A 12,987-nucleotide genomic window follows, 5' to 3' on the forward strand; every position below is an offset into this window, starting at 1 on the left:
CATATATACCTCTGTCATTCCTCTCCTTCCTCTCCTTCCTTTTTCTCTAAACTTTCTCTACAAAGCCCCAACCACAGTAAACTTCCCTCATAGGGATGTTGCTCCACCCCCCTCAATCATTTTGATTGCCCTTTTCTGAACTGTTTCCAACTCTACAACAGCATTTTAAGGCGAGGTGACCAGAAATGGGCAGTATATTCCAAGTGTGGTCATCCCATAGATCTGAATAAAAGCATTGTTATATTGGCAGTCTTTTTTTTCATAGCATCATAGTTAACTCCCTCCAATGCTGGAATCACAGCTAAAGAGTCCCCAACCCTCTGTTTAAAAACCACCAATGAAGGTTTGACTACCACTTTTCGAGGTAGTCCTTCCCATTATCAAACAGCTCTTACTGTCAGAAAGTTATTCCTAATGTTGGAAAGTGAGCAAGGTCCCAGGTAAAGACGATTGTTAACTTAGGATGCTAGAATATGCAGAACTTGCAGGTTTAACACATAGAATAAGAGAAGAAGAACATATATTGAAAGAAGAGTAGAAAATATTTATTGAATATATGGAAATAATTGCACACCGCTGAAAACGCTGGCAGTATTAAGATAAATTCAACAGTGTGATTAATGTTTGAACAATGTAGAAATGGAGAAGTGATTTAAACAGTTATAGCAAAATATGCAGGAATGGAAGATTTGTACAATGAACCATGGAAGGAGGAGAAGGGAAGTCACTGGATATTTAAAAGTATGTAAAATGTTTATTCTGAAATGTAAAAATTGAAAATTTAATAAAAACTATTTTTTTAAGAAAATAATATTATTCCTAATGTTTAGTCAAAATCTCATTTCTTGTAATTTGTAATTTCTTGTAATTTGAATCTATATTGATTCTGGTCTTACCCGCTGCAGCAACAGAAAACAAGCTCACACCATCTTCCATGGGATAGCCCTTCAGATATTTGAATATATTTGATATTTCAATCCCTTTCTTAATGATCATTAGCATGGAATTTGCCTTTTTCTCAGCTGCCACACAATAGGTTGACATGTTTATCACATTATCTGCCAGAGGCCCAAGATCTCTTTCTTGGTCAGTCACTGCCGGTTCAGACCCCATAAGCGAATATATTAAGTTAGGATGTTTCCTCCAGTGTTCATCTTTCACTTACACCGAATCACATTTGTCATTTTAATGTCCTTTCACCTAGTTTTGCAAAGATTCTTTCGGAGTTCCTTGCAATCCCTTCAGTGAAGGAAAAGCTTTTTGAAAGCATAAGTACACTATGTCTACAGGATCACCCCTCTCTGGTGCCTGCCCTCAACAACATTATTACAGGACCTAACTATGTCATCTGCAACATGAGGGGTTAATTCGCCTCTTCTGGAGCGATCTGCATATCATCATCTGCCACCTGTGCCTTTCTAGAGTCTGCATGGGACAAACAGGCCAGTCTCCACTCGGAAGAATAAATGCACAGAACTCTGGTGTCAGCAATGGCAATAACTAAAAATTAGCAGGGGAACATTTTCTCCTTCCAGGACACTCTGTAACTGGCTGTAGAGCAGCTACCCTTAAACAAAGGAGTTTCAAAGGAACTGCCTGCAATACGAAACCACTGAATTGCAGTTCATTAAAGGTGCAGTGCTATCACTTGCTGTGACAAAGGTAGTTCTTTTTTTAGATGAATGGCATGTGCTGATTGGCTTATGAGTGCCAAGATGCCTGTGTTATCAAGAACTTTTTGAGTGAATAGCCTCTATTAATACTTAAACCGGTAATCTTCTGTACATTTTTTGTTTGTCTAACACTTCCTTCTGACCTCACTGCTCACAATCCCCTTCTCAACCTCTTATATATGTGCCTGCAACTCAGGGTCATCCTTCTTTCATATATCTGACAAAACGAGCTCTTTAGTCTTTAAGGTGCCACAAAACCCTGGGGCAGGCAGAAGCTAACCATCTCCTGCATAGGACAGTGTCAAAATTGGCCAGCTGTATATTATTATTATTATTATTATTATTATTATTATTATTATTATTATTCCTCCACCTTTTCTCTGACATGGACTCAAGGCAGTATACAGCTAAAGTAAAAGGTAAAGGTACCCCTGCCCGTACGGGCCAGTCGTGTCCGACTCCAGGGTTGTGCGCCCATCTCACTTAAGAGGCCGGGGGCCAGCGCTGTCTGGAGACACTTCCGGGTCACGTGGCCAGCGTGACGAAGCTGCTCTGGCGAGCCAGCACCAGCGCAGCACACAGAAACACCGTTTACCTTCCCGCTATAAAGTGGTACCTATTTATCTACTTGCACTTGGGGGTGCTTTCGAACTGCTAGGTGGGCAGGAGCTGGGACCGAAAGACGGGAGCTCACCCCGCTGTGGGGATTCGAACCGCCAACCATGCGATCGGCAAGTCCTAGGCACTGAGGTTTTACCCACAGCGCCACCCGCGTCCCTCGTATAGCTAAAGTAGAAACAGCTAAAAACATAGAACTTAACAATCATTTACAAAAGAATTAAGATTTAATGGAATAAACACACACAGAGAGATATCACTGCAATAAAAACATTATAGCAGCAGGGCTTTCCTTAGAAACACCCAGTTTCCAAAAGCCTGTTGGAAGAAGAAAGTCTTCACCTGTCAAGCAGAAGGACAAACAGGAGCAAACCAATCTAATTTCCCTAGGAAGGGGCACCCACCAAGAAGGACTTCTCCTGTGTCCCTACCAAGCATTCCTATGAGGGTGGTGGGACCAAGAGAAGGCCCTCCCCTGAAGAGCCCAGTCAGGTTTGGATGAGGGAACATGGTCATTCAGACAGCCTGGACCTAAACCATATATGGCTTTATAGGATTGAGAATGTGTTATGAGTTGAAAAACAGTCAGTTCCTTATGTATAAGAAAAAGCTATAAATGGTGGGCACAGCAGGGTGGGGGACAAAGCGGGGTGGGGGGGCAAAGGACATCTCACTTGGGGCAGGAACCCTCTTCTCTTAGTAGGAATGTATGCTTGGGACAGTCCAAAATTTGTTTAAAATCTCAAGTTCCTTATTTCTCCCCAAAACCTGGGAGAAAGATGTTTCAAGCCACCTTTCCCAGTCAGTTCCCCGCCAGATGTTTTGGACTACGAATCTCATTGGTCCCAGGTGTCGGTGTCTGTGCTAGCTGGAGCTGATGGAAGTCCAAAAGACGCCGAGGGCACCAGGTTGGGGAAGGCTGTGTTCAGGCATGTTGCAGGAAAAAACAGCGTTTTGAAAAGCGAGTGTTGTGGCCCCCCAAAGGGCGCTATTTAAGAGTTCCGGGGCACATAAACACTAGCTCCTTCTCTAAGCTGCTCCTGCAGCTCCGAATAGTAATAATAATTTATTATTTTGTACCCCGCCTATCTGGGTTGCCCAGGGGCACAGGGACCTGGGCGCCCACGTCAGCCTTGCGGAGACCACATCATCGTCATCATCCGCTGGATGATCCCACACACCTCTCCGCTTGCCTACTCACCTTGACTCCCCCATCCCCAGGCTGGGCTGCATTCACAGCCGAGTTCCTAGTTGGAGCAGGCTGGGGCGTTCTCCTGGCCCACGGCGCCTGGCCTGCTCTCGGCTGCTCTCTCCAAAACCAGTCACAAGGAGAGGGCTCTTTCCAAAGCTCCGAAGGAAGTAGCCAGCCCTGCGCTGATCCCTCACCGTCTTAACCCCTGGGCTGCTGGGCGGGACAGAGGAAACCAGGCTCAAGAGAGGGAAAGGAGCGAGGAGGCTGCCTCTGTCCTGGCCAGTCGCTCTCTGTCATCCCACACTTGTCCCAGGCTCCTGCTGCGCCTTCAACTCTGCCCCACAACGCTGGACGCACAAACACACACCCCGGGCCCACCTCCTCTCCAGCTGCCAGACCGTCACATCTGGAAAGGATTTCAGCGGGAAGCGGGGTGGAGGCTCCTGAGTACTGAAAGCAGGAAGGGGAAGCCTGGAAGTGGAGGTCCGTTTTCTGGGGAGGGGACGTTGGGAATCCTCGGGGTCATTTTGCAGGGCCTCTGACTGCAGGCTCCGGAGGCTCCGAGCTGGAGCAGCTTTCGCTGCACACCCAGGGAGAGCTGGAGAAAAGGAGCCAGCGGAGGGACTCGCCTCTGGCTCCTCTCCCTGCTCAGGGCCCAGTTTCGGGCAGGCTGCACCAGCCTTGCCTCCAAAGTGCCAGAAATCACAGCTCCCTGCCTTGATCTACACGTTCCTTCTGCCAGGGACTCAGTGGCAAGTTGCTTTCTCCCAGCTTGAAATCCTAGTCTGTGAAATAGAGATGCTAGCAGCCCACCTCGCAGGGCTGTTGTTACAATAAACAACAGGTAATGCTCTACTTATTTAAAAGGCTGGATTAATGGGGAGGAGTGGCGTCACCACTAGAGCCCACACAAATGCTCTAGGACCTCTGAGGGTTGGAACTGACTCTTCCCCCCCAAAAAGGGCTATGGGGAAAATGGACAGATCTTTCCCTAGGGGAGTCAAAAGAGCTCCCTCCTAAGGCCTGATTCCAACACACACATACACACACACACACGTACCTGGTCTAAGCAACATTGTATGGCAGGCAAGAAGGCAGGTGGGTTGGTGCTCCCTGCCCAGGACACAGCAGCTCCTTCCTAGCTGGTGTCCATGGCTGGAAGCGTTATTCTTATCCCTTGGCAGGAAAGTGGGGGAGCAGAAGGTGACCACAGGGAAATTCCTTAGAAGCCCTGTCATGCCACGAACTGTGAGGAGGACGTGCCCCTGGAGGGGGCCTGGCTGGCTAGCGGAACAAGTACAGGCTGTGAGCCTGATGCTGGTGACTAGTCCCCAGTTCCTCATTTCCATGAAAGCTTGAAACACAGCTCAGTCTGCAAAGAAGTCATTTTCTTCTTGCTTTATTTTGTTTAACTTGCAATTTACCGGCACGGCCAGAAGCAATAATGCTTCTGAATACCAGTTTCTGGAAACCACAGGAGAAGGAAGATCTGGGACAAAGCTTACTCTGGGCTGTAGCCAGCTAAGTCCTGCGCAGAGTATACCTGTTGGAATCAGTAGGACCAAGTTGTGTACATTAATTTCAATTAGCCTACTTTGAGTAGAACTAGCACTGGCTGCAGCCCTTTAGTTCCTAAGTTTCTGACCAGGCTGAGTTTCAGACTTCCATGCACATCAGGAGCTGGGAAATAGCCACAAACGTAAGCATCTCCCAGAAGCCCAGCCCTTGGAACTGGAGCCAAACTGGAAAGGACCATTGACTGGCTGGATTCTCACAGACAAGGCTGGGGGGCAGGAGAGAGCAGCCCCCCCCTTTATGCCAAGTGTGCTCACACCAAGAAAAGTCACATAGCATAGGCAGAAAAGGCTTTACAGCATGACAGCCACGTTCTTCCACTGAAGAACAAACAGAATCCAACACTTTGTTGTCACCTAACTTTTCAAAAGCTTAAAGCTTTTGAAAGCTTAAATGGTGTTTTTGGGAGAGGGGAAGACTAGACAGATTTGTGGAATAGAAGGAGAGCTCTCTCAGGTCCTAAATAGAGCCCCTATTTTCAGAGGCAGTCTACTTTTGAGTAGCAGGAGTGCAGGATAAGCACCAGGGAAAGCCTTTGTGTTTATGACCAGCTTGAAAAAGTCCCCAAAAGCTCTTGCCTGGCCATGCCACAGCTGGAAGCAAAACTGCTGGTGAACTATGGAGAGGGGGATCCTGCACCCATCTGGATAGGTGACTCTTGGGGTCTTCTTTACTACTTGTGTATTTAATGAGTATGTAGGGAAGATAGCAGAGCATAACCAAAAGTCAAAGCTGGCACCACTTTTCTTGTGGGGGGTTGCGGTGGGAATAGATATATTCAGAAACTACTAGTTATTTCAGACCCAACCCTCAAGCGGTTAGTTGCGGGAGGCCAGTGAATGGTTGGTGAGTCACTCCAGAACTGTGACTTAGCAAAAACTCTGATGCAGCTGGATATAGGAAATGATAACAGGTTGCCTCCATGTTATCTTACCTGCCTACTTCTATGCAAATGGATATCTTTAGCAACTATCTACAAAGCAATATTCAGGTGCATTATGTCAGTGGTCCTAACCACCACCTTTTAAGGTAAATAAATATTATCCTCCCCAGAATGCTGATGGGGAGGCTGACGTGCTTAAAACTTGGTGAGTTCATGACAGGGGTGAGATTTCACTAATTGTTTGCTTTATCAAGGGACATGATGCCGTTGAGAGATTCACAAGCAAAGGGTGTCTGCATCCAAGGAGCCTACATTCCAGAAAGATGCAGACTCCAAACCTTCAATAATATGCCCCAGCCCTGGCTAGCTGTGGGTCCAGTTCTGTTCCCTATATGGGTGCTGAGTTAACTAAGCATGTTTAGCTCCCTGTAATTAATCCTACGACGGTGTCTGTGTTTTAAGCACCAACAAAAATTGTGGTTAGTGTCAAACTTGGCAAGGCATGAGAGATCTGTGATGAGATTCCTTGGCATTTCCTTTGAAGAAAAATATTTGTGGTGGTGACAGCGCTTGGATAAGAGCCACACTTTCAGAATAAATTAAAAAAATGCTCGCGCCACACTGATTTTTTTAATTGATAAGAAATACATTGGAAACCAAAAAGAAACGACTCCTATGTTATAAACCAAGCACTGCTAGAACACAAGTACTTTAAAATATGATCATAGGGCATCCAGAAAGTATAAAACAATGCAGCTACACAAGTACATGCATCATTCCCAAAATATAATTATAAACATGCCTCTCACATATGTACCTTAAGTATGTATACAAACTCAATGTGCTTTTGCCAGGTAATCTCATTTATATCAGGTCTAATTTGAGACAAACTCTCCTCATGAACACACTACTCTACTACACTGAAATGTTTCAAGGTTTCCTTGGTTTCTTCCTGCCACGCTTGCCATTCTCTCCTGTCACACCAGTGTGGCACACCACCCCCTTTGAGAGCCACTGCCCTAACCCCTATGCTGTGCTTAGGATGAAGATGCATGAGTTACTCATGCATCCATGCATCCATAAGTAACTCATGCATCCATAAGACACCTTATGGGTCAGTTCTTGTGAGATGCTCCAAGGAAAGTTCTCTCTGCAGCAGAGAGATGGAGGGTTGGGTTAGAGAAAGGATGTGGGGAGAGGGGAACGACAGCCCAATCCATTTGACCGCTCCTGGGCTTCCCTCCCCCCCTTTGAGATCCAATCATAACTCTCCTGCTATGTCACCTAGTTTAACCCTTTCTGTCTCTGTGAAGTTTTAGAACAGAATTGCTTTAATGTAATTATTGATGGTTTTACTGTTTTTTAACAATCAAGCAGTGTGTAAATTTTGTGAAATAAATAAATAAAAATAAAATTTCCACCATGAGCGCGGACTACCTAGCAGCAAAGCCACACCAGGGCTAAAGCATTTTCAAGAGGAGCAGAGACTGAGGGAGGGTCCCACTCAGAAGGAGGAGGAGGCGGGGATGTGGCAAGAGGCCGGGTGCTGTGCCCAGCGCTGCTTTTGCAGAGCCGGGGAGCTGCTCGCTCGGGGTCAACGGGAGAGAGATCCCAGCCTGAAAAGGAAAAAAATCTCCCGGCCTTTAGCAGGCGAGGAGTTAACCCAGGCTGGGAGGCGGGTGGTCCTGCTGCAGGTCCGGCCTTCCAGAGAGGCGGCTCGGAGGGCTGGGCCAGGCTTGCTGCCAAGCCCTGGGAAAATCTGTCCCGTGGAGAGGATTTCTTCTTCTTCTGACTCCTTGCTCTCGGACTAAGTCACACAAAAAGAGCGGCCTAGATCCTGGGCTAGACCCCCTCCTTCAGAGCAGGGGTGCAGAAGCTGGGGCGGGTCGCTTCGGGCGCTGTTGCTGCAGCACGGTTGGGTCTGAGGCCAGGATCGGGACCGGGAGACCCATGCTGAACCAGCAGGAACCGGGTTGAGGGACACAACATCCTTGATCCCAGCCGGTGGGCGGGGGGCATAAGAGCATAAGAGGCAGGAGCGGCTGCTGCCTCAAGCTCTGTGGCAGAGCAGCCCCCCCTGGGATCAATCCACCCAGGGATAGGCGCCCCTGCAGGCGCTCCAGACACCCTTAGGATGGAGGTAGAAGCAGCTTCGGGCAGGGGTGAATGAAGGTGTCATAAAAAGGGACAAAGGTCCCACCCGGAAACAGGTAATCAGCCCAGCCGTGTTGGCTGGGAAAACACCAGCCAGACTTGGCACAGGTTTGCTTCCTGCAGCTCTCCATAAGCACTGGAGAGAGCGAAAGAGATGGGGTGCCCCCACCCCGTGTGCCAGTTCCAGTTGGCAGCCTCCCAAGCCCTCCTGTACTCTCAGCAAGGAGGGCTGGGCTTGAGGGGCAGGTGCTGGGAGTGGGCCTGATACCTAGGCTAGGCTTGGAAGTTGCCCATCCTTTCTGGCAGTGCTCTCTCCAAGGCGGCGTAGTGTCACAGCCTTTCCTAGCCTGATGGCCTTCTGGTTATTTTAGACAGGCAGTGGCCAGGGACGATGGGAGTCTCATGACTGGAATGCAGTAAGTGAGGGGTATAACCTATAGGCCAAACAGGAAGGGAGGGGGGTAGCATTGTGTGGAAAGGTGGATCAGGGGGATGCTTTCAGTAAGGCTTTTGACAAAGTCTCCCATGATGTCCTTGCAGAGAAGCTGGCAATGTGTTATTGTTAGGTGGATTTGTAGCTGGTTGACTGACTGAACCCAAAGAGGGCTCAGCAGCAGTTCCTTGTCATCCTACAAAATGACAACTGGGGTGCTACAGGATTCTGTCCTGGGCCCAGAGTTGTTAAACATCTTTATGAATGACTTGGAGGAAGTAATTGAGGAGATGCTCCTCAAATTTGCAGATGACACCAAACTGGGAGGAGTAGTTAATACCTCAGATGATAGAAAGAGTACTGCTCTATTCTGCCATGGGTCAGACCCCACCAGGAGTCCTGTGTCCAGGTCTGGGCACCACAGTTTAAGAAGGATATTGACAAGCTGGAACATTATGCAGAGAAGGGTGAACAAGATGATAAAGGGTCTGGAAACCAAGTACTATGAGGAATGATAGGCATCTTCAAATATCTGAAGGGTTGTCCCATGGAAGACGGAGCAGGTTTGTCTTCTGCTGCTGCGGGGTGTAGAACTCAAACCAATGGATTCAAATGACAAGAAAGGAGATTCTGACTAAACCTTAGGAAGAACTTTCTGACGGTAAGAGCTGCTTGACCATGGAACAGACTACCTCAAAAATGGTGGACTCTCCTCCATTGGAAGCCTTTAAATAGAGGCTGGATGACCATGTGTCAGGGGTTCTTTGGCTGTAACTAGATGACCCTTGGGACACCATCCAATTCTATGATTCCCAACATTTGAAGGCATTTGAGGGCTCCAGGTTGGGGAAGGCTGACTAAGGACAAGTCCAGACAGTGGCCAGATTCCCTTTATTTGCTTGCTTGTTCAGATTTCTGTCCTGGTTCAACTTTAAAAAGTGACGCACATTGGGGCAAAACATCCTAATTTCACATAGATGCTTTGGGGGTGACTGACCAGAGGATCTTGGGGTCGTGGTGAAAATTCAAAATGTCAACTTAGTGTGTGGCAGCTGTGGAGGGGAAAGCAGCAAAATTCGCAGGGGTCATTAAGACAGGGGCTGAAAATAAAACTGCTGGCGTCATAATGCTGTTATACAAATTTATGCTACAAACACACTTGGAATACAGTGCTTGTTACTGCACTTCAAAAGGGATATTGTAGAGCTAGGGAAGGTTCAGAAAAGAGCAGCTAAAATTATGGTGGATGTTGGACTTGGCCCCATGCTCATGGCCCTCCTCTTCCCGAAACCCTCAGCCCAGGCCACTCTAGGGCTCTTCTGCAAGGAGTGAGTGCTGCCTTCACTTTCCTTGTTCAAGCAAAGCAGCTCCTTTCCTGGCAGCTCTGACTCAACATTCCTCTGGGGCAAGCAGGAGGAAGGGAAAAACCCTCTTGAACCTCTTTTTCAGGACCTCCCCACTTTGCCAGGTCTGCTTCCCTGTCTGTGCTTAGCCCTTGCAGGGACGCAGGATGCCTCCATTCTTCACACAAGGATCACAGTTCAGTGGCCACCCAGGTGCCTCCTCCAGGATTTTCCCCCTCTGCCTCTGGTTCCATAGGGATCCAAGCCAGTCTGTCGGCTGACCGCTCTAGTGTTTCTCCCCCTTCCCTTCCCTTCCCTTCCCCCAGAGCTCCTTTTATAGAAGGATCTGAGGCACTTAAGAACATAGAACCTAAGAATAGCCCTGCTGGGTCAAGCTGTGGCCCATCTAGTCCAACATCCTGTCCTCTCAGTGGCCAACCAGATGTCTCGATGGGAAACCTGAAAGCAGGACATGCATGCATTCCCTTGCAGCTGCAGATAACTCCAGCTGTTTGCTGTCAGGGATTTGCTCCCTGTAGAATGAGGCTCTGACTCTGCACCCAAGTAGGTGGGAAACATAGTGGGATATTCAACTGAGTTTTAGTCAGAGCAGACCCACTTCAGTGAACAATACTAGGTTAGGTCCATTAATTTCAGCAGGCCTACCTGGAGAAAAACATAGTTGAATACCACCCATAAGGGTGCAGCAGGCTGGTCCTTAGCAGCCCTTCCCTACAGGGATACATCAAGTCCCCTATAGAATCATAGAGCTGGAAGGGACCCTGAGGATCATGTGGTCCAGCCCCCTGCAATACAGCTGCCCCATACGGGGATCAAACCTGCAACCTTGGCATTATCAGCACCACGCTCTAACCTCCTGAGCTATCCATGAGGAAAGGCTCTACATTGGGGCTTCTTTTTGAAGAAAATGTGAGTAAGAAAGGAGATGAGTGGCATAAGTCATGAGTGGTGTGGGGGAAAGTGAGCAGGGAGTTCTGAAAGCTGGGATCATGAAGCTGATTCAGGACAGACAAAAAGGAATGACTTCTTCACACAGCATAGGAATGCTATGGAATTTCCTGTCGGAAAATGTAGTGATGGTCACCAACCAGGAAGGCATTAAAATGAGATCAGAGGAATTCATGGAGGACAAAGCAATGCAGTGGCTACTAATCATGGCGGCTAGAAGCAGGAAGCCTCTGCATACCAGTTGCTGGGAATCGTGTGTGTGGAGAGCTGCTCCTGTTGCACTCAGGTCCTGCTTGTGGGCTGCTTCTCTTTCAGGCATCTGGTTGGCAATTGAGAAAACAGGATGCCGGATTAGACTGGCCCCCTTTGACTTGACCAGAAGTCAGCTCTTCTTATGCTCTTATGCATCATAAAAACAAACCTATTATTATAATAGGTTCCTTAATGGTCTTAGAAGAGCCTGCTGAATCAGGCTAATAGCCCATCTAGCCCTGCATCCTGTTCTCACAGATGCCTGTGGGAAACCAACAAGCAGGAACTGAGCAGAAGTGCACAAGCACATCCTGCGGCAACTGGGATTCAGAAGCATTGCTGCCTCCAACAGTGGAGGCAGAGCATGGCCATCATGGCTAGTAGCCACAGATAGCTCTCTCCTCCGTGAATTGGTCTAATGGTCTTCTAAAGCCATCCAAGTTGGTGGCCATCTCTGCCTCCTGTCGGAGCAAGTTCCACAGTCAGCAGCCTTTGCCCCACACTCAACACTTGCCAAGCCTGCAAGATAAGATGTTCATCAGGAGAGTATATATGTTCGTGATGCAGTTGATTATTGCTGCTGAATTGTTTTATGGGCCTCCTCAGCGTCACTGGCAAATCGGGAACCCATGAGGACAGACAGCTCAGGGAAACAGCAGTTGAACTATGCCGAGATGGCTGCTCATGCCTGCTTGCAGCACTGATGAACCTGCACCCCGCAAGGTGCCAAGAGAACAGTTGGCTATCCTGTTTTAGAAAAAGCAGCTCTTCCCCACTCTGGGACGTGTCCAGGGGGTTTGACTGCCTGTAAAAGGGCTTATCCTCTGCTTTGAACATTGCTCAATTGTCACCCTGGCTGATTCAGATCAGGAAGTGCTCAAAGTTTTTTTCCAGCCATCCATCAATGCCCTGTTATCACGGCTGAACAAAATAAAGTAATACAATGGGGAAACAATAGTTGGCAGCAAAAGGAGGGCACTTATGCCACCCTGACCTCAGTAAACAGCAAAGGCGTCACAAGTCTGAGTGGCCCAAGCAACTGCTGAGAATGGCCATAGCTATGGACTGACTTCCAAATACTACAAAGTTTTGAAGGAAGGGTTGATACAACCTTTGAAGGAAGTCTGCAATGAGATTATGGAGGGGAAAAGGGCACCCGATACGTGGAGAGAGGCCTACATTACACTTATACCAAAGACAGAGACTGAAAAGACCCAACTTAAAAACTACCGACCCATCTCGTTATTGAATGTGGATTACAAAATCTTTGCTGATATTTTGGCAAAAAGACTGAAGAGAGTTTTGATGGAGGAGATTCACGGGGACCAAGCGGGCTTTCTCCCAAAAAGGCACTTGTCGAACAATGTAAGGAATATAATTGACATTTTGGAAAAGCTGGAAGTGAACATAAACACTAAAGCTGTTTTGATATTTGTGGATGCCGAGAAAGCCTTTGACAACATTTCTTGGAGTTTTATGTTGAAGAACCTCCGGGGGATGGGGGTAGGCCAAGGGTTTGAAAATGGTATAGGTGCAATATACTCTGAACAGAAAGCCAAACTAATTGTAAATAATGTGGTTACAGAAGAGTTCAAGATTGAAAAAGGGACACGTCAGGGGTGCCCTATCTCCCCATTACTTTTTATATCGGTCCTGGAGGTTTTGCTTAATATGATTAGGAGGGACCAGTTGGTTAAAGGGATTCAGGTCGGAGCTAAACAATATAAACTGAGAGCATTTGCAGATGACTTAGTACTTACATTGCAAGAGCCAGAAGCTAGCACGAAAAGAGTTTTGGAAATAATTCAAGAGTTTGGTCAAATGGCAGGATTTAAATTGAATAAGTCTAAGACAAAGGTTTTGGAGAAAAATTTGACACAGATAGAAAAGGAAAG

The 12,987-nt window shown here is 47.5% G+C and overlaps 1 protein-coding gene across 4 annotated transcripts in view; it reads right to left on the reverse strand.

The window, feature by feature from the left end:
- Window positions 1–12,987, reverse strand: part of ANPEP (alanyl aminopeptidase, membrane) — a 33,948-nt gene that overhangs the window by 18,560 nt on the left and 2,401 nt on the right. Inside the window, exon 1 of one of the 4 annotated variants that reach the window (XM_083586376.1) lies at window positions 3,493–4,105. The exons of 2 other annotated variants lie outside the window; for them this stretch is intronic. The gene's annotated coding sequence lies outside the window, so the exon portion shown is untranslated. Of the gene's footprint in view, window positions 1–3,488; window positions 4,106–12,987 lie in introns of those variants that run through there. One more of the 4 variants, XM_083586377.1, reaches the window with a different exon arrangement.

Source organism: Podarcis filfolensis (assembly GCF_964270895.1).
Source record: "Podarcis filfolensis genome assembly, chromosome: 14".
Classification (NCBI taxonomy): domain Eukaryota; kingdom Metazoa; phylum Chordata; class Lepidosauria; order Squamata; family Lacertidae; genus Podarcis; species Podarcis filfolensis.